Raw genomic sequence first — 26,134 nt, forward strand, 5'->3', positions numbered from 1 at the left:
GGTTGCTTAGAGGTTTTGCAATTTTTGAAAAATCCTTTATAAACCTCCTATAGAATCCTGCATGCCCCAGAAAGCTTCTGATTGCCTTAACATTGGCAGGTAGTGGTAATTTTTCAATTACCTCTATTTTAGCTTGATCCACCTCTATTCCCTTGTTTGAAATTTTATGCCCAAGGACAATCCCTTCAGTCACCATAAAGTGACATTTTTCCCAATTTAAAATCAGGTTGGTCTCTTGGCATCTTTTCAAAACCAGTGTCAGGTGATCAAGACAGGAGCTGAATGAGTCTCCATATACTAAGAAGTCATCCATGAAGACTTCCAGAAAATTTTCCACCATATCAGAGAAAATAGAGAGCATGCATCTCTGAAAGGTTACAGGCGCATTACACAGCCCAAATGGCATCCTTCTGTAAGCAAATACTCCAGATGGACATGTGAATGCTGTTTTCTCTTGATCCTGGGGATCTACTGCAATTTGGTTGTAGCTTGAATAGCCATCCAAAAAGCAGCAATAATTATGACCTGCTAGTCTTTCTAGCATTTGGTCTATGAATGGTAAAGGAAAATGATCCTTTCTGGTGGCTGTATTGAGCCTTCTGTAATCAATACACATGCGCCACCCTGTAACTGTTCTTGTAGGAACCAGTTCATTTTTTCATTATGAACCACTGTCATGCCTTCCTTTTTAGGGACAACTTGAACAGGACTCACCCAGGGGCTATCAGAAATAGGATAAATAATCCCAGCCTCTAGTAATTTAGTGACCTCTTTCTGCACCACTTCCTTCATGGCTGGATTTAGCCGCCTCTGTGGTTGAACCACTGGCTTAGCATCATCCTCCAATAGGATTTTGTGCATGCATCTAGCTGGGCTTATGTCCCTAAGGTCACTTATGGACCACCCAAGAGCTATCTTGTGTGTCCTTAGCACTTGGATTAGTGCTTCCTCTTCCTGTGGATTTAAAGCAGAGCTTATGATCACTGGAAAAGTATCACCTTCTCCCAGAAATACATATTTCAGGGATGGTGGTAATGGTTTGAGCTCGGGTTTAGGAGGTTTTTCCTCTCCCTGAGGAAATTTCAGAGGCTCTTTCAATTCCTCTGAATCCTCTAGATCAGGTGGAACATCTTTAAAGATGTCTTCCAGCTCTGATTCGAGACTCTCAGCCATGTTGATCTCCTCCACCAGAGAGTCAATAAGATCAACTTTCATGCAGTCTTTTGGTGTGTCTGGATGCTGCATGGCTTTGATAGCATTCAACTTAAACTCATCCTCATTGACTCTCAGGGTGACTTCCCCCTTTTGGACATCAATGAGAGTTCGTCCAGTTGCTAGGAAAGGTCTTCCTAGAATGAGAGTAGCACTCTTGTGCTCCTCCATCTCCAACACTACGAAGTCAGTGGGAAAGGCGAATGTTCCAACCCTGACAATCATGTCCTCAATCACGCCTGATGGGTATTTAATGGAGCCATCAGCAAGTTGGATACATATCCGGGTTGGTTTAACTTCTTTAGTTAAACCAAGCTTTCTGATGGTGGATGCAGGTATTAGGTTGATCCTTGCCCCAAGATCGCAAAGAGCTGTCCTGGTGTAATTACCCTCTAATGTGCATGGTATCAGAATGCTTCCGGGATCTTTAAGCTTTTCTAGAAAGTTTTTCAGAATGACTGCACTGCATTCTTCAGTGAGGAGAACTTTTTCAGTTTCTCTCCAATCCTTCTTATGATTCAAGATCTCTTTCATGAACTTGGCGTAAGAAGGTATTTGCTCAAGTGCCTCTGCAAACGGAATCTTTATTTCAAGAGTCCTGAGATAATCTACAAAGCGAGCAAATTGCTTATCCTGCTCCTCTTGGCGGAGTTTTTGAGGATAAGGTATCTTGGCTTTATATTCCTCAACTTTGGTTGCTGCAGGTTTATTTCCTACAGAAGTGGTTGAAGAAGCCTTTTTAGAGGGGTTGTCATCAGCACTTGTGTGTGTCTGATCCCTTACTGGCATTTGAATGCCAGGGTTAGAAGCTGGAGTGACGTTAGATGCCAACTCCTCAGCTGTTCCTGGCGTCTGAACGCCAGAACTGTGCTTCCTTTGGGTGTTCAACGCCAGTTTCTTGCTTGTTTCTGGCGTTGAACGCCAGTCCTGAGCATGGTTTGGGCATTCAGCGCCAGCCTTCCACCCAATTTCTGGCGTTTTAGCGCCAGAATTATTTTTCCCTGGGCTCTTACTGTCCTCTGATGGAATTTGGGTAGTTTGCTCATTTCTTGGCTTCCTGCTGCCTTGAGGTGGGGTATTTAGTGTTTTCCCACTTCTTAGTTGAACTGCTTGGCATTCTTCTGTTATTTGTTTTGATAGCTGCTGCTTTGTTTGCTTTAATTGTTCTTCCATATTTATATTAGCCATCCTTGTCTCTTGTAGTCTCTCCTTGAATTCGGCTAACTGTTTTGTTAGCAAATCTAATTGCTGATTGAATTCAGTAGCTTGTTCAGCAAGACTGAGTTCAGTAGTCACTGTTTTAGCCTCTTCTTTCATGGAAGGTTCGCTGCTTAAGTACAGATGCTGATTTCTGGCAACTGTATCAATGAGCTCTTGAGCTTCTTCAATTGTCTTCCTCATGTGGATAGATCCACCAGCTAAGTAATCTAGAGACATCTGAGCTATTTCTGTAAACCCATAATAGAAGATGTCTATCTGAACCCACTTTGAAAACATTTCAGAGGGGCATTTTCTTAGCATCTCTCTGTATCTCTCCCAGGCATCATAAAGAGATTCATTATCTCCTTGTTTAAAGCCTTGGATGTCCAGCCTTAGCTGTGTCATCCGTTTTGGAGGAAAGTATTGATTCAGGAATTTTTCTGTCAGCTGTTTCCATGTCTTTATGCTAGCCTTAGGTTGGTTATTTAACCACCTCTTAGCTTGGTCTTTTACAGCAAATGGGAACAGTAATAATCTGTAGACATCCTGATCAACTTCCTTATCATGTACTGTGTCAGCAATTTGTAAAACTGTGCCAGAAACTCTGTAGGTTCTTCCTGTGGAAGACCGGAATACTGGCAACTTTACTGCACCATGATAATGAGCTGAGGATTCAGCTCAAAGCTACTGACTCCGATGGAGGGTATACTAATACTACTCCCATATGAAGTAGCAGTGAGGTTAGCATAAGACCCCATAGTCCTTCTGGACTGTTCATTTCCACTTAGATCCATGATGGAGAAAGGGAGATGATGTAAAATAGAGAAAAAATATTTTTATTTATTTATTTAGTATTTATTTCGAAAATAAAATAAATTAAAATAAAATAAATAAAAATGGGTGAAGATTTTCGAAAAATGGAGAGAGAGAAAAAAAATGGTTAGGAAGTTTTGAAAAAGATATGATTTGAAAAAGATTTTAAAATTTGAAATAAAAATCTGAATTTTAAAAGTAAATTTTGAAAATTTGCTTTAAAATAGAGAGAAAAGATATTTTTGAATTTAAAGAGGAGAGAGAAAAACAATAAGATAGCACAAGATTTAAAATTTTTAGATCTAATGCTCCTTGTTTTCGAAAATTTTGGAGGAAAAACACCAAGGAACACCAAACTAAAAAATTTTAAGATCAAGACACAAGGAAAACTCAAGAACACTTTGAAGACTCACAAGAACACAAGAACATGAAGAAAGAACACCAAACTTAAAATTTTTAGAAAACCAAAATAAGATTTTCGAAAACCGAAGAAAAATCAACAAGAAAACACCAAACTTAAAGTTTGGCACAAGATTTAATGTAAAAATTATTTTTGAAAAATAATTTTAAAAATAAGGTACCCAATTACCAAGAACACAGACCAATGCTCTAGCCAATTGGGCAGGAAATGTAACACTTGTTTTGAAAAAGTATTTTTAATAACTAAGAATAAAATTTTTGAAAAATTAAAAAAAAGGATTTTAAAAAGAAAATTTTAACCAAAAACAATATTAGAAGACTCTAAACCAAAAAGAAAAATTTTTCCTAATCTAAGCAACAAAATAAACCGTCAGTTGTCCAAACTCGAACAATACCCGGCAACGGCGCCAAAAACTTGGTGCACAAAAATTACTTCACACTTTGTAATTCCGCACAACTAACCAGCAAGTGCACTGGGTCGTCCAAGTAATACCTTACGTGAGTAAGGGTCGATCCCACGGAGATTGTTGGTTTGAAGCAAGCTATGGTTATCTTGCAACTCTTAGTCAGGATATTAATTTGTGGTTATCAATTGACTTGCAAATGAACAAGAGAGCATGAATTAAAGGTTACTTGTTTTGCAGTAAATGAGAATATGTTGGAGTTTTGGAGATGCTTTGTCTTTTGAATCTCTGCTTTCTCCCTATCTCCTTCTTCACGCACGCACATCCCTCCTATGGCAAGCTGTGTGTTGGTGGATCACCGTTGTCAATGGCTACCATCCTTCCTCTCAGCGAAAATGGTCCAGGTACGCTATCACCGCATGGCTAATCATCTGTAGGTTCTCGATCATACTGGAATAGGACTTGATATCCTTTTGCGTCTGTCACTACGCCCAACACTTGCGAGTTTGAAGCTTGTCACAGTCATCCAATCCCAGAATCCTACTCGAAATACCACAGACAAGGTTTAGACTTTCCGGATTCTCAAGGATGCTGCCAATGAATTCTAGCTTATACCACGGAGATTCCAATTAAGGAATCTAAGAGATACTCATTCAATCTAATGTAGAACGGAAGTGGTTATCAGGCACACGTTCATAGGTTGAGAATGGTGATGAGTGTCACGGATCATCACATTCATCATAATGAGGCGCGAATGAACATCTTAGAGAGGAACAAGCGTGATTGAATAGAAAACAGAAATACTGGCATTACTTCATCGAGACACAGCAGAGCTCCTCACCCCCAACAATGGAGTTTAGAGACTCATGCCGTTAAAGAGTACAAAGTTCAGATCTAAAATATCATGAGATACAAAATAAATCTCTAAAAGTTGTTTAAATACTAAACTAGTAACCTAGGTTTACAGAAAATGAGTAAACTATGATAGATAGTGCAGAAATCCACTTCTGGGGCCCACTTGGTGTGTGCTGGGGCTGAGACTAAAGCTTCTCACGTGCCTGGGCTGTTTTGGGCGTTCAACGCCAGGTTGTAACCTGTTTCTGGCATTGAACTCCAACATGTAACTTGTTTCTGGCGCTGGACGCCAGACTGCAACATGGAACTGGCGTTGAACGCCAGTTTACGTCATCTATCCTTGAGCAAAGTATGGACTATTATATATTTCGGAAAAGCCCTGGATGTCTACTTTCCAACGCAATTAAAAGCGCATCAATTGGACTCCTGTAGCTCCAGAAATTCCATTCCGAATGCAGAGAGGTTAGGATCCAACAGCATCAGCAGTCCTTTTTCAGCCTGAATCAGATTTTTGCTCAGCTCCCTCAATTTCAGCCAGAAAATACCTGAAATTACAGAAAAATACACAAACTCATAGTAAAGTCCAGAAATATGAATTTTGCCTAGAAACTAATGAAAATAAACTAAAAACTAACTAAAACATACTAAAAACTATATGAAATTAACCCCAAAAAGTGTATAAAATATCCGCTCATCAGACCCTAAGAAAGCATTTGCAACAAGCTAAAGCACAACACTTCGGAAGAGACTTCACAGAACTTTTTGAACAAGAAACAAAAAACACAAGCATGGAAGCTGAACAGAACAATGGAGGAGATGCAAGAAAGGTTCTTGGTGACTTCACTGCACCCACTTCTGACTTCTATAGAAAAAGTATCTCCATACCTGCCATTAGAGCAAATAACTTTGAGCTTAAGCCTCAGTTAGTCTCTCTAATGCAACAGAATTACAAATTTTATGGACTTCCACTGGAAGATCCACATCAATTCTTATCTGAATTCTGGCAAATTTGTGATACTGTTAAGACCAATGGAGCGAGTCCTGAGGTCTACAGACTTATGCTTTTCCCTTTTGCTATTAGAGACAGAGCTAGGATATGGTTGGGTTCTCAACCTAAGGAAAGCCTAGACTCTTGGGAAAAGTTGGTCAATGCATTCTTGGCCAAGTTTTTTCCACCTCAAAAGATGAGCAAGCTCAGGGTGAAAGTTCAAACTTTCAGGCAAAAAGAGGGTGAATCCCTCTATGAAGCTTGGGAAAGATACGAGCAAATGATCAGCAGATGTCCTCCTGACATGCTCTCAGAATAGACTATCCTAGGAATCTTCTATAATAGTCTATCTGAGATATCTAAGATGTCTTTGGACCATTCTGCTGGTGGATCACTCCACCTGAAGAAAACACCTACAGAGGCTCAGGAACTCATTGAAATGGTTGCAAACAACCAATCCATGTACAATTCTGAGAGAAACCCTGTAAATAATGGGGTAGTTCAGAAGAAAGGAGTCCTGGAAGTTGACACTTTGAATGCCATATTGGCTCAGAACAAGATCTTGATCCAATAGGTCAATATGATCTCTCTACATTTGACTGGAATACAAGCTACAGCTAGCAGCACTCAAGACACCTCCTATAAAAGAGATGCCTATGATCCAGATCAACCCATGATGGAATAGGTGAATTACATGGGAGAACCCTATGGAAACACCTACAACTCCTCATAGAGAATTTATCCTAACCTTTCTTAGAAGGATCAACAGAAGCCTCAGCAAGGTTTCAACAATAATCAAGGTGGAAGAACCCGGAATAGGTTCAACAAAAGACCATCATTCCCATCTTCTCAGCAACGGATGGAGACTTCTAAGTAGAGCCTTTTTGACTTAGCAACCATAGTCTTTGAACTCTCTAAGATCACTTACAGTTTCATAACAGAAACTAGGTCCTCCATCAGAAATTTGGAGGTACAAGTTGGTCAGCTGAGCAAGAGAATCCCTGAGACCCCTCCTAACACTCCTCCTAGTAACACTGAAGTGAACCCAAGAGAAGAATGCAAGGTTATTACTGTAGAAGTTGAAGGTGATAAGCTGGCATTGAACACTAGTATGGAAGTCCTTACTAGGCATTCAACGCCCAAAGAGGACCCATCATTGGCGTTGAACGCCAGTAAAGAAGTCCTTACTGGGCTTTCAATGCTCAAGGAGGTACAACGATTGGCGTGGAACGCCAGTAAAGGGATACAAGCTAGGCGTTCAACGCCCAAGGAGACACAAGTCTTGGCATTGAACGCCACAATAGGAGTAGTTGGCAACCCTAAGCCAACTGAGAACTTTCCTATTGAAGAATTGATAGAACCCAAGGTTCATAAGGAGCCCATTGAATTTCCCTTGAATGCTTGGTTGAAGATCATAGAATCTGAAGAGTACTCTTCCACTGATGAGGATGAGAAAACTAGGGAAGAGCAAGTTGTTCGGTACTTAGGACTTCTCATGAATTTGAATGCCAAGTTGTTTGGCACAGAGCCATTGGAGGAAGAACCTCCAGTGCTCACCAAGGAACTCAATGCCATGATTTAACAAAAACTACCTTAGAAGCTGCCGGATCCCGGACGCTTCCTGATTCCTTGCACCATAGGCACCATTACCTTTGACAAGGCTCTGTGTGACCTAAGGTCAAGCATAAACCTTATGCCACTCTCTGTAATGGAGAGATTGGAAATCTTTGAGGTACAAGCTGCAAGAATCTCACTAGAGATGGTAGATGGTGCACGAAAATTACTTCACAATATAATTTCGCACAACTAACCAGCAAGTGCACTGGGTCGTCCAAGCAATACCTTACGTGAGTAAGGGTCGATCCCACGGAGATTGTTGGCTTGAAGCAATCTATGGTTATCTTGTAACTCTTAGTCAGGAAGACAATAAAACAATTCACTTATCAAATATGATTGCAAGGAGAAAAAGGGCAGAACACAAATTATACTTGTATGCAATGATGGAGAATGTGTTGGAGTTTTGGAGATGCTTTGTCTTCTGAATCTCTGCTTTCCTCTGCCTTCTTGTTCACGCACGCACGTTCCTCCTATGGCAAGCTGTGTGTTGGTGGATCACCGTTGTCAATGGCTACCATCCATCCTTCCAGTGAAAAGGGTCCAGGTGCGCTGTCACCGCACGGCTAATCATCTGCAGGTTCTCAATCATACAGGAATAGGATTTACTATCCTTTTACGTCTGTCACTACGCCCAGCACTCACGAGTTTGAAGTACGTCACAGTCATTTAATCCCAGAGCCCTACTCGGAATACCACAGACAAGGTTTAGACTTTCCGGACTCTCATGAATGCCGCCATCAATCTAGCTTATACCACGAAGATTCTGATTAAGAGATCCAAGAGATATTCATTCATTCTACGGTGGAATGGAAGTGGTTGTCAGGCACGCGTTCGTGGGGAAATGATGATGATTGTCACGTTCATCACATTCATGTTGAAGTGCGAATGAATATCTTAGATAGGAACACGCATGTTTGAATAGAAAACAGAAATACTTGCATTAATTCATCGAGACACAGCAGAGCTCCTCACCCCCCAACAATGGAGTTTAGAGACTCATGCCATCAGAGAGTACAAAGTTCAGATCTAAAATGTCATGAGATACAAAATAAATCTCTAAAAGTTGTTTAAATACTAAACTGGTAACCTAGGTTTACAGAAAATGAGTAGACTATGACAGATAGTGCAGAAATCCACTTCTGGGGCCCACTTGGTGTGTGCTGGGGCTGAGACTAAAGCTTCTCACGTGCCTGGGCTGTTTTGGGCGTTCAACGCCAGGTTGTAACCTGTTTCTGGCGTTGAACTCCACTTTGTAACTTGTTTCTGGCGCTGGACGCTAGACAGCAGCATGAAACTGGCGTTGAACGCCAGTTTACGTCATTTATACTTGAGAAAAGTATGGACTATTATATATTGCTGAAAAGCCCTGGATGTCTACTTTCCAACGCAATTCGAAGCGCGCCATTTAAACTCCTGTAGCTCCAGAAATTCCATTTTGAGTGAAGAGAGGTCAGAATCCAACAGCATCAGCAGTCCTTTTTCAGCCTGAATCAGATTTTTGCTCAGCTCCCTCAATTTCAGCCAGAAAATACCTGAAATTACAGAAAAACACACAAACTCATAGTAAAGTCCAGAAATATGAATTTTGCCTAGAAACTAATGAGAATAAACTAAAAACTAACCAAAATATACTAAAATCTATATGAAATTAACCCCAAAAGCGTATAAAATATCCGCTCATCACAACACCAAACTTGAACTGTTGCTTGTCCTCAAGCAACTAGACAAATAAAATAGAAGACTAATAAGTCAAGAAGCAATAATATCTCAGAGTTTTTGAGTGAAGCTCAGATTCTAATTAGATGAGCGGGACTAGTAGCTTTTTGCTTCCGAACAGTTTTGGCATCTCACTTTATCCATTGAAGCTCAGAGTGATTGGCATCTATAGGAACTTAAAATTCAGATAGTGTTATTGATTCTCCTATTTCAGTATGATGATTCTTGAACACAGCTACTTTATGAGTCTTGGCCGTGGCCCTAAGCACTTTGTTTTCCAGTATTACCACCGGATACATAAATGCCACAGACACATAATTGGGTGAACCCTTTTAGATTGTGACTCAGCTTTGCTAAAGTTCCCAATTAGAGGTGTCCAGGGTTCTTAAGCACACTCTTCTTTTTGCTTTGGACCTTGACTTTAACCGCTCAATCTCAAGTTTTCACTTGACACCTTCACGCCACAAGCACATGGCTAGGGACAGCCTGGTTTAGCCGCTTAGGCCAGGATTTTATTCCTTTAGGCCCTCCTATCCACTGATGCTCAAAGCCTTGGGATCCTTTTTATTTACCCTTGCCTTTTGGTTTTAAGGGCTACTGGCTTTTTCTGCTTGCTTTTCTTTTTCTCTCTCTCTTTTTTTTTTTTCTGCAAGCTTTGTTCTTTGCTGCTTTTTCTTGCTTCAAGAATCATTTTTATGATTTTTCAGATTATCAATAACATGTCTCATGTTCATCATTCTTTCAAGAGCCAACATATTTAACAGTCTTAAACAACAAATTCAAAAAATATATGCACTGTTCAAGCATTCATTCAGAAGACAGAAAGCATTGCCACCACATGTTACTAATTGGAATTTTTCTTCTTATTAAAACTCGAATTTTATTGCCTCTTATTCAAAAGATCTGCTATTTTATTCATGTTTGCTGATGATGAGAAAAATAGACTATAGCTTAATTGGAGATAAAATCAAAATAGACACTAATTACTATTATATGACTCCTAAGGTAAACTCCTATAACGACAACTATCACAGAGTTAAAGCAGAAATTGGAATTTAACAACCTTTGTTCTGAGAGGTGGATGTTCCTCGGATCTGTGGGGTGCTTGGTCCTTCAAGAGATAACTTCTGGCGCTTTAATTCCCTCAAGTCACGCCCTTGCTCTTCCTATTCTTTAATCAAATAGCAAAGAATTTGACTTTGTTCCTTCTGTTCCTTTATTATTTGTTCCATAGCTTCTTGCATCTTGGTAACTGATGTTTCAAGATACTCCCAATATTCAGTTGAGGGATTTCTGGGAGAAATTCCTGTGTTTTCTTCTTGATGGGGTCATCCTGTGCTGTTGTTTTTCCATTGATGCTTTGGTGATTGGTTTCTCAATTGAGATATACTCAGTTATTCCCATCCTTACTCCAGCGTCCTTGCAGAGCAGAGAAATCAAGCTTGGGTAAGCCAACCTGGCCTCTTTAGAATTTTTGTTAGCAATCTTGTAGAATTCAGTTGAAATCAGTTGATGAACTTCCACTTATTTTCCCATCATGATGCAATGGATCATCACTGCTCTTTTAACAGTGACTTCAGAACGGTTGCTAGTAGGCAGCAGAGAATGCCCAATGAAGTCCAGCCAGCCTCTGGCTACTGGTTTGAGATCTTCTCTTTTGAGTTGATTAGGAACACCCTTCGTGCTGGTGGTCCACCTGGCTCCAGGGATGGATATGTCCTCTAGAATCTTATCCAGGCTCTTGTTTGTTCTCATCATTCTCCTATTGAAGGAGTCTGGATCATCTTTCAGCTGAGGTAGCTTTAAGATCTCTCTGATCTTGTCAGGGTGGGTATGAATAATCTTTCCTTTGACCATGGTTCGATAGTCATAGATATCAGATCCAGATAGTCTTTGCCTGTCTGTATGCCACATATTAGTGTAGAACTCCTGGACCATATTCCTTCCCACTTTTGTTTCAGGATTGGCTAGGATCTCCCAGTTCCTAATTTGGATTTGCTCCTGGATCTCCGGATATTCGTCTTCTTTCAGATCGAATCTAACTTCCGGGATCACTAATCTTAGACCCATTATTTTATAATAATGGTCTAAATGTTCTTTAGATAAGAACTTTCCTTGATTCCAAAGTGGTTTTGGAACACTCTCTTTCTTGCCTCTTGAAGTGGGTTGTTTTCCCTTAGGAGCCATGCTCTTAGTGATCACGGATAAACACACCAAACTTAGAGGTTTGCTTATCCTCAAGCAAAGGAAAAGAAAGGAGAGGGATAGAAGGAGAGCTAGGTGCAATTGTTGATGGAAGGGGAGGGAGGCCGAACCCATATTTAAAGGGAGGGGGGTGGGTTCGAAAATTTAGATAAGATATGATGAAAATGATTGATTTGGAAAAGATAAGATAGAAGATATGATAAGAGAGGATATAGTTTAAAATTGAAAAGATATGAAAGATTTTTGAAAAAGATAAATCTAATTTTTGAAAAAGATAATGTGAAGATTTGAAAAAGATATTAGTTGAGAGGATTTTAGAGTAAAAAGATAGATTTATTTTGAAAATTTGAAAAAGAGTTGAATTGGATTGAAAAAAAGAGGGTTGGTGCTTATGGATTAAGATATATTTGATATTTTTAAGGTAGGGTTTTTAGAAATTAGGGATTTTAGAAATCAGGGTTCTTAACATGTTTATGCAAGAAATCATGAATTGAAGCGTGAAAATTAAGATTAGAATGAAAAAAATATGAAGAAAAATGAATTTACCTCCTCCCCACCATCCTGGCGTTTGAACGCCCAAACGCTGCATGTTTTGGGCGTTCAGCGCCCAAATGCTGCCTCTCCTGGGCGTTCAACGCCCAGCTGCTGCTTCTTTCTGGCGTTGAACGCCAGGAAGTCCTTTGTTACTGAGCGTTTTTCTGAACGCCCAGAATGCTATAAATCTGGCGTTAAACGCCCAGAAAGAGCTTCTTTCTGGCGTTTAACGCCCAGATGGCTATCCTCACTGGCGTTCAACGCCCAGTGGATGCTTCTGTTGGGCGTTGAACGCCCAAAACAGACTTTTACTGGCATTTTCTTGCCAGTGAGCTCTTTTTTTCTGTTTTGTGTGCAGAGTCCTTCTGTAACCCTGTGAACTTATACAATTGACTCTTTACCTTAGGATCAGTGAACTTTATATAAACAAATAAAAATAAAAATAGGGCAAAATGCTTAGAGGATTGATGCCCCATGGCTGGGTTGCCTCCCAGCAAGCGCTTCTTTATTATCTTTAGCTGGACCTTGCTGAGCTTTTAGTCTAGCTTCAGCCTTGAGCACTCTTGCTCAACATTGCCTTCAAGATAGTGCTTGATTCTCTGTCCATTGACAATGAACTTCTTATCAGAATCAATATCTTGAAGCTCCACATAACCATATGGTGATACACTTGTAATCACATATGGTCCCCTCCACCGGGACTTCAGTTTCCCGGGGAATAGCCTGAGCCTAGAGTTGAACAACAGAACCTTTTGTCCTGGTTCAAAGATTTTAGATGACAGCTTTCTGTCATGCCACTTTTTTTATTTTTCTTTATAAAGCTTGGCATTTTCGAAGGCAGTGAATTTGAATTCCTCTAGCTCATTTAGCTGGAGCAATCTTTTTTCTCCAGCTAATCTGGCATCAAAGTTCAGGAATCTGGTTGCCCAGTAGGCTTTATGTTCCAGTTCCACAGGCAGGTGACATGCCTTACCATAGACCAGTTGGTATGGAGAGGTCCCTATAGGAGTCTTGAATGCTGTTCTGTATGCCCACAGAGCATCATCCAAGCTTCTTGCCCAATCCTTTCTACGGGTATTTACAGTCCGTTCTAGGATTCTTTTTAGCTCTCTGTTAGAGACTTCAGCTTGTCCATTAGTCTGTGGATGATATGGGGTCGCCACCTTGTGGCGAATCCCACACCTGACTATGGCAGAATAAAGCTGTTTGTTGCAGAAGTGAGTGCCCCCATCACTGATTAGTACTCTAGGGACCCCAAACCTGCTGAAGATATATTTCTGGAGGAACTTCAGCACTGTTTTAGTATCATTGGTGGGTGTGGCAATGGCCTCAAGCCATTTTGATACATAATCAACTGCCTCCAGAATATAAGTGTTTGAGAATGATGGTGGGAAAGGTCCCATGAAGTCAATTCCCCATACGTCAAACAATTCAATCTCCAGGATTCCTTGTTGAGGCATGGCGTAACCATGAGGCAGATTACCAGCTCTTTGGCAACTGTCACAGTTACGTACAAACTCTCGGGAATCTTTATAGAGTGTGGGCCAATAGAAGCCACATTGGAGGACCTTGGTGGCTGTTCGCTCACCTCCGAAATGGCCTCCATATTGAGATCCATGGCAATGCCATAGGATCCTCTGTGCTTCTTCTCTAGGAACACACCTACGGATTATTCCGTCTGCACATCTCTTAAAGAGATAGGGTTCATCCCACAAGTAGTACTTTGCATCAGTGATTAATTTTTTCTTTTGTTGCCTGTTGTACTCTTTGGGTATGAACCTTGTAGCTTTATAGTTTGCAATATCGACAAACCATGGTGTTTTCTGAATGGCAAATAAATGCTCATCCGGAAAAGTCTCAGAGATCTCAAGAGAGGGGAGGGACGTCCCTTCTACTAGCTCTATCTGGGACAGATGATCAGCCACTTGGTTCTCTGTCCCTTTTCTGTCTCTTATTTCTATATCAAACTCTTGCAGAAGCAACACCCATCTGATGAGCCTGGGTTTTGAATCCTGCTTTGTGAGTAGATATTTAAGAGCAGCATGGTCAGTATACACAATCACTTTTGATCCTACTAAGTATGATCTGAACTTGTCAATGGCATAAACCACTGCAAGTAATTCTTTTTCTGTGGTTGTGTAATTTTTCTGGGCCTCATTTAAAACGCGACTAGCATAATAAATGACGTGCAGAAGCTTGTCATGCCTCTGTCCCAATACTGCACCAATGGCGTGATCACTAGCATCACACATTAGCTCAAATGGTAATGTCCAGTCTGGTGCAGAAATAACTGGTGCTGTGACCAGCTTAGCTTTCAGCGTTTCAAACGCCTGCAGACACTCTGTGTCAAACACAAATGGCGTGTCAGCAGCTAGCAGATTACTTAGAGGTTTTGCGATTTTTGAAAAATCCTTTATAAACCTCCTATAGAATCCTGCATGCCCCAGAAAGCTTCTGATTGCCTTAACATTGGCAGGTGGTGGTAATTTTTCAATTACCTCTATTTTTGCTTGATCCACCTCTATTCCCTTGTTTGAGATTTTATGCCCAAGGACAATCCCTTCAGTCACCATGAAGTGACATTTTTCCCAGTTTAAAACTAGGTTGGTCTCTTGGCATCTTTTCAGAACAAGTTTCAGGTGATCAAGACAGGAGCTGAATGAGTCTCCATATACTGAGAAGTCATCCATGAAGACTTCCAGAAATTTTTCCACCATATCAGAGAAAATAGAGAGCATACATCTCTGGAAGGTTGCAGGCGCATTACACAGCCCAAATGGCATCCTTCTATAAGCAAACACTCCAGATGGACATGTGAATGCTGTTTTCTCTTGATCCTTGGGATCTACTACAATCTGGTTATAGCCTGAGTAGCCATCCAGAAAGCAGTAATAATCATGACCTGCCAGTCTTTCTAGCATCTGGTCTATGAATGGTAAAGGAAAATGATCCTTTCTGGTGGCTGTGTTGAGCCTTCTGTAGTCAATACACATGCGCCACCCTGTAACTGTTCTTGTAGGAACCAGTTCATTTTTTTCATTGTGAATCACTGTCATGCCTCCCTTTTTTGGGACGACTTGGACAGGGCTCACCCAGGGGCTATCAGAAATAGGATAAATAATCCCAGCCTCTAGTAATTTGGTGACCTCTTTTTGCACCACTTCCTTCATGGCTGGATTTAGCCGCCTCTGTGGTTGAACCACTGGTTTAGCATTATCCTCCAATAAGATTTTGTGCATGCATCTAGCTGGGCTTATGCCCTTAAGGTCACCTATGGACCACCCAAGAGCTGTCTTGTGTGTCCTTAGCACTTGAATAAGTGCTTCCTCTTCCTGTGGGTTTAAAGCAGAGCTTATGATCACTGGAAAAGTGTCACCTTCTCCCAGAAATACATATTTCAGGGATGGTGGTAATGGTTTGAGCTCGGGTTTAGGAGGTTTTTCCTCTTCCAGAGGAAATTTCAGAGGCTCTTTAATCTCCTCTGAATCCTCCAAATCAGGCTGAACATCTTTAAAGATGTCTTCCAACTCTGATTCGAGACTATCAGCCATGTTGATCTCTTCTACCAAAGAGTCAATAAGATCAACTTTCATGCAGTCTTTTGATGTGTCTGGATGCTGCATGGCTTTGACAGCATTCAACTTAAACTCATCATCATTGACTCTCAGGGTTATTTCCCCTTGTTGGACATCAATGAGGGTTTGTCCAGTTGCTAGGAAGGGTCTTCCTAGAATGAGAGTAGCACTCTTGTGCTCCTCCATTTCCAGCACTACAAAGTTAGTAGGAAAGGCGAATGGCCCAACTCTAACAATCATGTCTTCAATCACGCTTGATGGGTATTTAATGGAACCATCAGCAAGTTGGAGACATATCCGGGTTGGTTTAACTTCTTCAGTTAAGCCAAGCTTTCTAATGGTGGATGCAGGTATTAGGTTGATGCTTGCCCCAAGATCGCACAAAGCTGTCTTGGTGCAATTACCTTCTAATATGCATGGTATCAGAAAGCTCCCAGGGTCCTTAAGCTTTTCAGGAAAGCTTTTTAGAATGATTGCACTGCATTCTTCAGTGAGGAGAACTCTTTCTGTTTCTCTCCAATCCTTTTTATGGCTTAAGATCTCTTTCATGAACTTGGCATAAGAAGGTATTTGCTCAAGTGCCTCTGCAAATGGAATCTTTATTTCAAGAGTCCTGAGATAATCTGCAAAGCGAGCAAATTGCTTATCCTGCTCCTCTTTCCGAAGTTTTTGAGGATAAGGTATCCTGGCTTTATATTCCTCAACCTTAGTTGCTGTAAGTTTATTGCCTACAGAAGTGGTTGAAGAAGCCTTTTTAGAGGGGTTGTCATCAGCTCTTGTGTGTGTCTGATCCCTCACTGGCAATTGAATGCCAGAGTTAGAAGCTGGAGTGATGTGAGACGCTAACTCCTTGTCTGTTCCTGGCGTCTGAACGCCAGAACTGTGCCCATTTTGGGCGATCAGCGCCAGATCCTGCCCATTTTGGGCGTTCAATGCTAGATCCTTGCTTGTTTTTGGCATTGAACGCCAGTCCTTGCTTGTTACTGGCGTTGAACGCCAGTTTTGGGCATGGTCTGGGCGTTCAGCGCCAGCCTTCCACCAGATTGCTGGCGTTTTAATGCCAAAATTAATTTTCCCTGGGCTCTTACTGTCCTCAGGTGAATTTTGGGTGGTTTGCTCATTCCTTAGCTCTTTGCTGCCTTGAGGTGGGGTATTTAATGTTTTCCCACTTCTCAATTCAACTGCTTGGCATTCTTCTATTATTTGTCTTGACAGCTGCTGCTTTGTTTGCTTCAATTGTTCTTCCATATTTATATTAGCCATCCATGTCTCTTGTAGTTTATCCTTGAATTCGGCTAACTACTTTGTTAGAAAGTCCAATTGCTGATTGAATTCAGCAGCTTGTTTTACAGGGCTGAGTTCAGCAGTTACTGTTTTAACCTCTTCTTTCATGGAAGGGTCATTGCTTAGGTACAGATGATGATTCCTGGCAACTATATCAATGAGCTCTTGAGCTTCTTCAATTGTCTTTCTCATGTGGATAGATCTACCAGCTGAGTAATCCAGAGACATCTGAGCTCCTTCTGCAAGCCCATAATAGAAGATGTCTAACTGAACCCACTCTGAAAACATTTCAGAGGGGCATTTTCATAGCATCTCTCTGTATCTCTCCCAGGCATCATAAAGAGATTCATTATCTCCTTGTTTGAAGCCTTGGATGTCCAGCCTTAGTTGTGTCATCCGTTTTGGGGGAAAGTATTGATTCAGAAATTTTTCTGTCAGCTGTTTCCATGTCCTTATGCTGGCCTTAGGTTGTTATTTAACCACCTCTTAGCTTGATCTTTTACAGCAAACGGAAACAGTAATAGTCTGTAGACGTCCTGATCTATTTCTTTATCATGTACTGTGTCAGCAATTTGTAAAAATTGTGCCAGAAACTCTGTAGGTTCTTCCTGTGGAAGACCGGAATACTGGCAGCTTTGCTGCACCATGATAATGAGCTGAGGATTCAACTCAAAGCTACTGACTCCAATGGAGGGTACGCAGACACTACTCCCATATGAAGCAGTAGAGGGGTTAGCATATGACCCCAGAGTCCTCCTGGACTGTTCATTTCCACTTAGATCCATGATGGAGAAAGGGAGATGATGTTAAATAAAAAAATTTATTTTATTTATTTATTTATTTATTTATTTCGAAGATAAAATAAATTAAAATAAAATAAATAAAAATAGGTGGAGATTTTCGAAAAAATGAAGAGAGAGAAAGTGGTAAGGGAGTTTTGAAAAAGATATGATTTGGAAAAGATTTTAAATTTTAAAAAAAATCTGAAATTTTTTTTTTAAAATAATTTTCGAAAATTGTTTTAAAATTAGAGAGAAAAGATATTTTTTGAATTTAGTGAAGAAAGAGAAAAACAATAAAATAGCACAAGATTTAAAATTTTTAGATCTAATGCTCCTTGTTTTCGAAAATTTTGGAGGGAAAACACCAAGGAACAGCAAACTAAAAATTTTAAGATCAAGACACAAGAAAAACTCAAGAACACTTTGAAGACTCACAAGAACACAAGAACATGAAGAAAGAACACCAAACTTAAAATTTTTAAAAAACCAAACTAAAATTTTCGAAAAACAAAGAAAAATCAACAAGAAAACACCAAACTTAGAGTTTGGCACAAGATTTATTCAAAGAAAAATTATTTTTGAAAAAGATTTTAAAAATAGGATAGCCAATTACCAAGAACATAAGCACCACGCTCTAACTAATTGAGCTATAAATTTAAAGTGTTTTAACAATGTATAAATAATAAAAGACTCTAAACCAAAAAGAAAAATTTTTCCTAATCTAAGCAACAAAATAAGCCGTCAGTTGTCCAAACTCAAACAATTCCCGGCAACGGCGCCAAAAACTTGGTGCACGAAAATTACTTCACAATGTAATTTCGCACAACTAACCAGCAAGTGCACTGGGTCGTCCAAGTAATACCTTACGTGAGTAAGGGTCGATCCCACGGAGATTGTTAGCTTGAAGCAATCTATGGTTATCTTGTAACTCTTAGTCAGGAAGACAATAAAACAATTCACTTATCAAATATGATTGCAAGGAGAAAAAGGGCAGAACACAAATTATACTTGTATGCAATGATGGAGAATGTGTTGGAGTTTTGGAGATGCTTTGTCTTCTAAATCTCTGCTTTCCTCTGCCTTCTTGTTCACGCACGCACGTTCCTCCTATGGCAAGCTGTGTGTTGGTGGATCACCGTTGTCAATGGCTACCATCCATCCTTCCAGTGAAAAGGGTCCAGGTGCGCTATCACCGCACGGCTAATCATCTGCAGGTTCTCAATCGTACAGGAATAGGATTTACTATCCTTTTACGTCTGTCACTACGCCCAGCACTCACGAGTTTGAAGTACGTCACAGTCATTTAATCCCAGAGCCCTACTCGGAATACCACAGACAAGGTTTAGACTTTCCGGACTCTCATGAATGCCGCCATCAATCTAGCTTATACCACGAAGATTCTGATTAAGAGATCCAAGAGATATTCATTCATTCTACGGTAGAATGGAAGTGGTTGTCAGGCACGCGTTCGTGGGGAAATGATGATGATTGTCACGTTCATCACATTCATGTTGAAGTGCGAATGAATATCTTAGATAGGAACACGCATGTTTGAATAGAAAACAGAAATACTTGCATTAATTCATCGAGACACAGCAGAGCTCCTCACCCCCAACAATGGAGTTTAGAGACTCATGCCATCAGAAAGTACAAAGTTCAGATCTAAAATGTCATGAGATACAAAATAAATCTCTAAAAGTTGTTTAAATACTAAACTGGTAACCTAGGTTTACAGAAAATGAGTAGACTATGACAGATAGTGCAGAAATCTACTTCTGGGGCCCACTTGGTGTGTGCTGGGGCTGAGACTAAAGCTTCTCATGTGCCTGGGCTGTTTTGGGCGTTCAACGCCAGGTTGTAACCTGTTTCTGGCGTTGAACTCCACTTTGTAACTTGTTTCTGGCGCTGGACGCCAGACAGCAGCATGGAACTGGCGTTAAACGCCAGTTTATGTCATCTATCCTTGAGCAAAGTATGGACTATTATATATTTCTGGAAAGCCCTGGATGTCTACTTTCCAAAGCAATTGGGATCGCGCCATTTGGACCCCTGTAGCTCCAGAAATTCCATTTTGAGTGCAGAGAGGTCAGAATCCAACAGCATCAGCAGTCCTTTTTCAGCCTGAATCAGATTTTTGCTCAGCTCCCTCAATTTCAGCCAGAAAATACCTGAAATTACAGAAAAACACACAAACTCATAGTAAAGTCTAGAAATATAAATTTTGCCTAGAAACTAATGAGAATAAACTAAAAACTAACTAAAATATACTAAAATCTATATGAAATTAACCCCAAAAAGCGTATAAAATATCCGCTCATCAGCAGACAAGTAAATAAAAAAGGCTCGTAGAGAATTTCTTAGTAAAGGTTGAGAACCTTTACATCCCGACAGATTTCATAATCTTGGATACTGGTGAGGAAGATGATGAATCCATCATTCTTGGAAGACCTTTCCTAGCCACAGCCAATGCCATCATTGATGTAGAAAGAGGAGAGCTAATCCTACAGTTATGGGAGGACCACATCTTGTTCAATAGGCCTAACCCTAACTCTCCCTCTGACAAAAGAGAGATAGTTGTGCAACACTTAGTGTTCCAACCCTCTCTCTCAGTGCAAAGCTATATAGAGCCCCCAGACATCAATTCTAAGTTTGGTGTTGGGCAGCCATCATCAAGCACTGAGAATAAAGGTACCAAGAAGAAAGTACCTAAAGGTTGGAGAAGGTACCTTGCTGGCGTTGAACGCCAAACAAGAGGGCCAGAGTGGGAGTTCAATGCCCATAAGGAGCATCATGAAGCTGGCATTGAACGCCAGCTAGGGAGCATGAAGCTGGCATTAAACGCCAGCCAAGGGGCAGAGGCTGGGCGTTCAACGCCCCAACAGGAGCACATAGCTGGCGTTGGACGCCAGCCAGGAGCAGGAACTAGGTGTTCAACACCCATAAGGGGGTAGGGAATTCGAATTCCCTAGCCTCCCAAGATCAGTGGATCCCACATGATCTCCACCTACCCCACCTTCTTCTCTCTCTCACTTTCACGCTTCCCCACATACTCTTCCCTATAAACCCTAAACCAATCACATCCATATCTCTTCCCAAAACCATCATAATTCCTACCAACCCCACCCACTTCAATTTCAAAATTTCCCACCCAATTCCCACATATTCATTCGAACCCTACCTTATCCCACCCCTATAAATACTCCTTCTTCCATCCCTTCCTATACACACCATTCATACACTAAAGCCCCACTTGGCTGAAACCACTTTCTCCCTCCATCTCCTATATTCTCCTCTTCTTCTACACTTTTCTTCTTATTTTGCTCGAGGACGAGCAAAGCTTTTACGTTTGGTGTTGGAAAAGCCTTGCTTTTTACTTTCTATTCACACTTATGGCACCTAAAGTCGGAGAATCCTCTAGAAAGAGGAAAGGAAAAGTAGTTGCTTCCACCTCCGAACCTTGGAAGATGGAGGGATTCATCACCAAAGCTCATCAAGACTACTTCTTTGAAGTAGTGGCAAAGAAAAGGGTGATTCATGAAGTCCCCTTTAGGCTTAAAAAGAATGAGTACTCAGAGATCCGACGAGAAATCCGGAGAGGTTGGGAAGTCCTAACCAATCATATTTTGGAAGTTGGAATCTTGATGGTACAAGAGTTTTATGCCAATGCATGTGTCACGAAAAACCATGATACAAGTGTGAACCCATTTGCCAATAATGCAAGGAGACCCACATCCTTACACTAGGAGAGTCAATTTTGATCAGAGGCTGGACTAAGTCATTTCAGACATTTGTGTAGAAGGAGTGATAAACCGCTATTTTACGGTTTATTTTGTGTTGAATTGAGCAGATTTTATCCATTATTCTCACACTTATTCATTTAATTTGCATGTTTTATATTTTTCTTCCTAATTTTGTGCTATGATTGAAAACATGCTTCTTTGGCCTTAAATTATTAATTTTTAATCCTCCTTTATTACCATTCGATACTGTGATATGTATGTTAAGTGTTTTCAGAGTTTATAGGGCAGGAATGGCTTGGAGAATGGAAAGAAAGCATGCAAAAGTGGAAGGAACACAAGAAAATGAAGATTTGAGAAGCTGATGCCGACGCGCACGCATGGACGACGCGTGCGCATGATCGTGCCATACCTCAAGCGACACGTACGCGTGACCTTGCGCATAGTCCAGCGACGCGTACGCGTGGACGATGAGTACGCAGGACAAAGCGTCACGTGCTGCAGATATTAGAATTTGCTGGGGGCAATTTCTATGCTATTTTTGGCCCAATTTCAAGCCCGAAAATGAAGATTAGAGGCTACAGAGTGGAGCTGGAAGGGGGGATCATTCAACATTCATGCATACAACTTTAGGTTTTAGATGTAGTTTTCTAGTGAGAGAGGCTCTCTCCTCTCTCTTAGTTTTAGAGTTTTTAGGTTTAGCTTTTCTCAAATTTAGATTTCTACCTTGCTTTTATTTAGTTTTCTTCTACTTTCATTTGTTCTAGCACCTTAGTTATCTTCTTTTGTTGATTTCCCTTTTCCGCCATTTTTTATGTTTATAAGCTTTTGTTACATTTGATTCTGTTAATGCAATTTATGTTTTTCATGTTTATTGTTACTCTCTTTTATTGTTAGTTGTTGATGCTTGCAATTGGTTGTTTAGATTTATTATTCCTTGTTAATTTTATCATGTTTTTATGTTATGCATTCCAAGTATTTGATAAAATGCTTGGTTGGATTTTAAATTAGATTTTTATGTTCTTAACTTGGATTGATCAATTAGAGACTCTTGAGTTTTCAAAATTCTTTTGTTGATTGGTGATTGAGACTTAGGTTTCACTAAATCTAGTCTTTGATTAGGACTTGTGAACTTAAGTTGATTTTTGCTCACTTGACTTTCCTTCATTGTTAGAGGTTAACTAAGTGAAAACAAAAGGCAATTACCATCACAATTGATGATGATAATGAGGATAGGAATTCCAATTCTAATTCCTTGTTAGAACTTTTCTTAGTTGTTATTTTATTTTCTTGCTATTTATATTACTTGTCTCTTATTACAAAACCCAAAAAGATACTTTTGCATAACCAATAATAACTACACTTCCCTGCAATTCCTTGAGAGACGACCCGAGGTTTAAATACTTTGGTTTATTTTTATTGGGGTTGCTTTAGTGACAAACAAATTAAATTTTGATTAAGGTTTAATTGTCGGTTTAGACTATACTTGCAACGCGATATTTTTGTGAAAATTTTTACCGACATTTTTCCTCCGTCAAGGAGCTCAGTGGAAGAGAGATGCTCAAGGCAAGCCTATCCAAATGAGAAGGCTTGACCTCAAGCCTGTAGCTAGAGGATGGTTAGAATTCATCCAATGCTCTATCATCCCTACCGGCAATCGGTTAGAAGTGACTATTGACAGAGCTATCATGATTCATTGCATCATGATTCGAAGTGAGGCGGAGGTACATGAGGTAATACCTCAAGAGTTGTATAAGAAAGCTGAAAAGCCTTCCACCTTGGCAAGGTTGGCATTTCTCCACCTTATCTATCATCTATGCAATTCAGCTGGAATTGTCATAGAAGGAGACATCCCTATTGAGGAGGACAAGCCCATCACTAAAAGAAGGATGGAGCAAACTAGAGAGCATGTGGAGTAACCTCAACAAGAAATCCTTGAGATGCCTCAAGGGATGCATTTTCCTCCCCAAGGCTATTGGGACCAATTACATACTTCTCTTGGAGAATTGAGCTCCAATATGGATCAGTTGAGGATGGGACATCAAGAGCATTCCACCATCCTCTATGAAATAAGAGAAAATCAAACAACCATAAGGGAAAATCAAAGAGTTATGAGGGAAGAACAACAGAGGCAAGGGCGTGACATAGAAGAAATCAAGCACTCCATTGGATCCTCCAGAAGGAGTAGTAGCCACCATCACTAAGTTGGATTCGTTCCCTTAATCTGCTGTTGCCTATGTTATTTTTCTATTTTCTATGTGTTTATCTTATTGTCTATTTCTAGTGCATGATCATCTTTATTTTATATCTTAAAGCTATGAAATATTCCATACCTCTCTCACCTTGCTTAAAAGAAAATTTTAATTGAAAAAGAATAGGGAGATACATGAATTTCGAGTTATATATTAAGAATAGTTCAATTATTTGATGTGGTGACAGATAGACAAGATTATCGTTGGTAAAGAATTTCACACAAAAATAGTCACGTTATAAGTAAAATTCTAAACCAACGTGTAATCCTACCAACAAAATTTAGAATTATGGTTGTCATAAAGTCAACCCCAATATAAAGTAACTGAGAGTATTGGTCTCGGATTGTCCTCAAGAGAATGGACAAACATGTGCATCAATATTGGTTAGAATTCTAGGGTTGGGAGTCATGAACAAGAATTTAAACTACTAAACTTAACATGAAAAGAATCTTAAAGTGCAAGAAATTAAATCAAGCAACTAAGGCAAGGTATGAGCAATTTCAATCTAGCAAGAGAATATATAAGCTACTTCTATTCTAAAACTAAGTGAACAACTAAACTAGCTACAACAAGAACTAAACAATTAGAATTTTTGGGTTTCAAATATGAATGATAAAAGGCACTCTTGGATAGGCATAGGGATTGGGGTTATTATCCTTGTCTAGTAACCATATCTTGACAATTATGAGGAACCAAGCTCATTAAGTCTACCTCTATTCTTGAAGTATGTATAATGTCTACTTCAAAGCATTAAGTACGTCAAATGGCTTGATCAATCTCAACTCATAAGTCCCAATCCAACTACTAATTGACTTAGTAGTAGATTGGTGTCAATGGGTATCAACTTGACCACTAGGGCTCTCAAATCACCAAATTAATTAGACTCAATGACTCAATTTTACCCAATCCCCTTAGCCTAGGCCAAGAGTAAAGAAAACTACTCCATAATCAAATGAAACATTTCATCAAACACATGGTATACATTAACAAAAGACATATTCAAATTGTAATTTAATTGGAAAATACAAGTACCCACTAACAATTATCAATGGAAAATAACTCAATTAACACTATCAATCATAGAAAACATCAATGCACTAATAGAGATCCAAGATCCATAAAGTTCATAAAATGAAAAGAAAATGGGAAATAACAAGAATATTCAAATTCAAACACAAGATCTAAACAAAATGAAAACTAGAGAACTCAAATTGAATAATTGAAACTAAGATTAACAAAATCCAATTCAGAAATTCAACAATGGAAGATCAAATCAAACTAGATCTAGAGAGGAGCAAGAGTTTCTCTCCCTAGAACATGAGAACTAAAAAACTAGTCAAAATATGTGCAAAGTCTACAATGATTGATCCCCCCTTTTTCCCTAGAGTTCCTGGGTCTTTTCCATGCAAAATCCCCTTGAATTTGGGCCTGGAGCTCCTCAGAAATCGCCATCCACGAGTTCATTAATGAGGTCACATGCCGAGCGTCACGCGTGCACGTCGGCCACGCGTGCGCGTCATCTCAGTTTTGCATTCCATGTGTACACGTCGGCGGGATTTTTTCTCATCCACGCGAATGCGTCGACTTGTGTGCGCCAATCCTAGCAATATGCTCCCATGCGTGCGCGTCGGCCACTGGTGCGCGTCGCAGCCAACTTCTCAAGGCTCCATTCTTCATGTTTCTTCCACTTGTGCATGCTTCCTTTCTCTCTTCTAGGCCATTCTTGCCCTTTAAACTCTGAAATCACTTAACAAACATATCACGGCATCGAATGGTAATAGAAGAGGATTAAAATATGGCATTTTTAAGGTAAAAGAAGCATGTTTTCAACTATGAAGCGAAATTAGGATGGGAACACAAAACCATGCAATTTATATGAATAAGTGTGGAAAACATTGACAAAACCCCCCAAATTCTACACAATATAAACCACAAAATTGGGATTTATCAAACCTCCCCACACATAAACCAAGCATGTCCTCATGCTAAAAATAAAAAGACAAGAGAACAAAGGAGAATGGGGTTCACGAAATGCAAATTACCTACATGAATGCATGCAACTAATGCAAATGTATCTATCTACTTGGTCGGTTGTGAATCAACTTCCAAGAACATATATGAGCACATTGGGCCAAAATGACAAGATAATTCATGAACTCTACCAATTCAAACATCAAAGTAGAGTGTACCTAACTTGCTGAAGAAAGCTCATGAAAGATGGAAACAAAGAGTTGAGTATCAAACCCTCACCGGAAGTGTTTGCACTCTAGTCGCTCTAGTGTATAGGGTTGACCACTCAATTCTCCTCTAATCATGCTTTCCAAGATTTGTTTTTCTTCTAACAATCAACAATTATTCAATGCATGCATACATCTATCATGAGGGCTTATTCACAGGTTGTAATGGGGATAGGGTAAAGGTAGGGATGCATATAGTCAAGTGAGCTTGAAATTTAAATCTTTGATTAACCTAAGCTCTCACCAACACATATAAATATAACAACCTATACAATTCTAATATAGTACCTCGCTACCCATGAT

The 26,134-nt window shown here is 40.0% G+C and overlaps 1 non-coding gene across 1 annotated transcript; it reads right to left on the minus strand.

Moving 5' to 3' along the window:
- Positions 1-6,094: 6,094 nt before the first annotated feature.
- Positions 6,095-6,198, minus strand: LOC148553799 (small nucleolar RNA R71). The gene has a single exon (XR_015893448.1). It is a non-coding gene; the product is annotated as a small nucleolar RNA R71 (small nucleolar RNA).
- Positions 6,199-26,134: the final 19,936 nt, after the last annotated feature.

Source organism: Arachis ipaensis, chromosome B7, assembly GCF_059453495.1.
Source record: "Arachis ipaensis isolate K30076 ecotype BB chromosome B7, ASM5945349v1, whole genome shotgun sequence".
Lineage (NCBI taxonomy): Eukaryota > Viridiplantae > Streptophyta > Magnoliopsida > Fabales > Fabaceae > Arachis > Arachis ipaensis.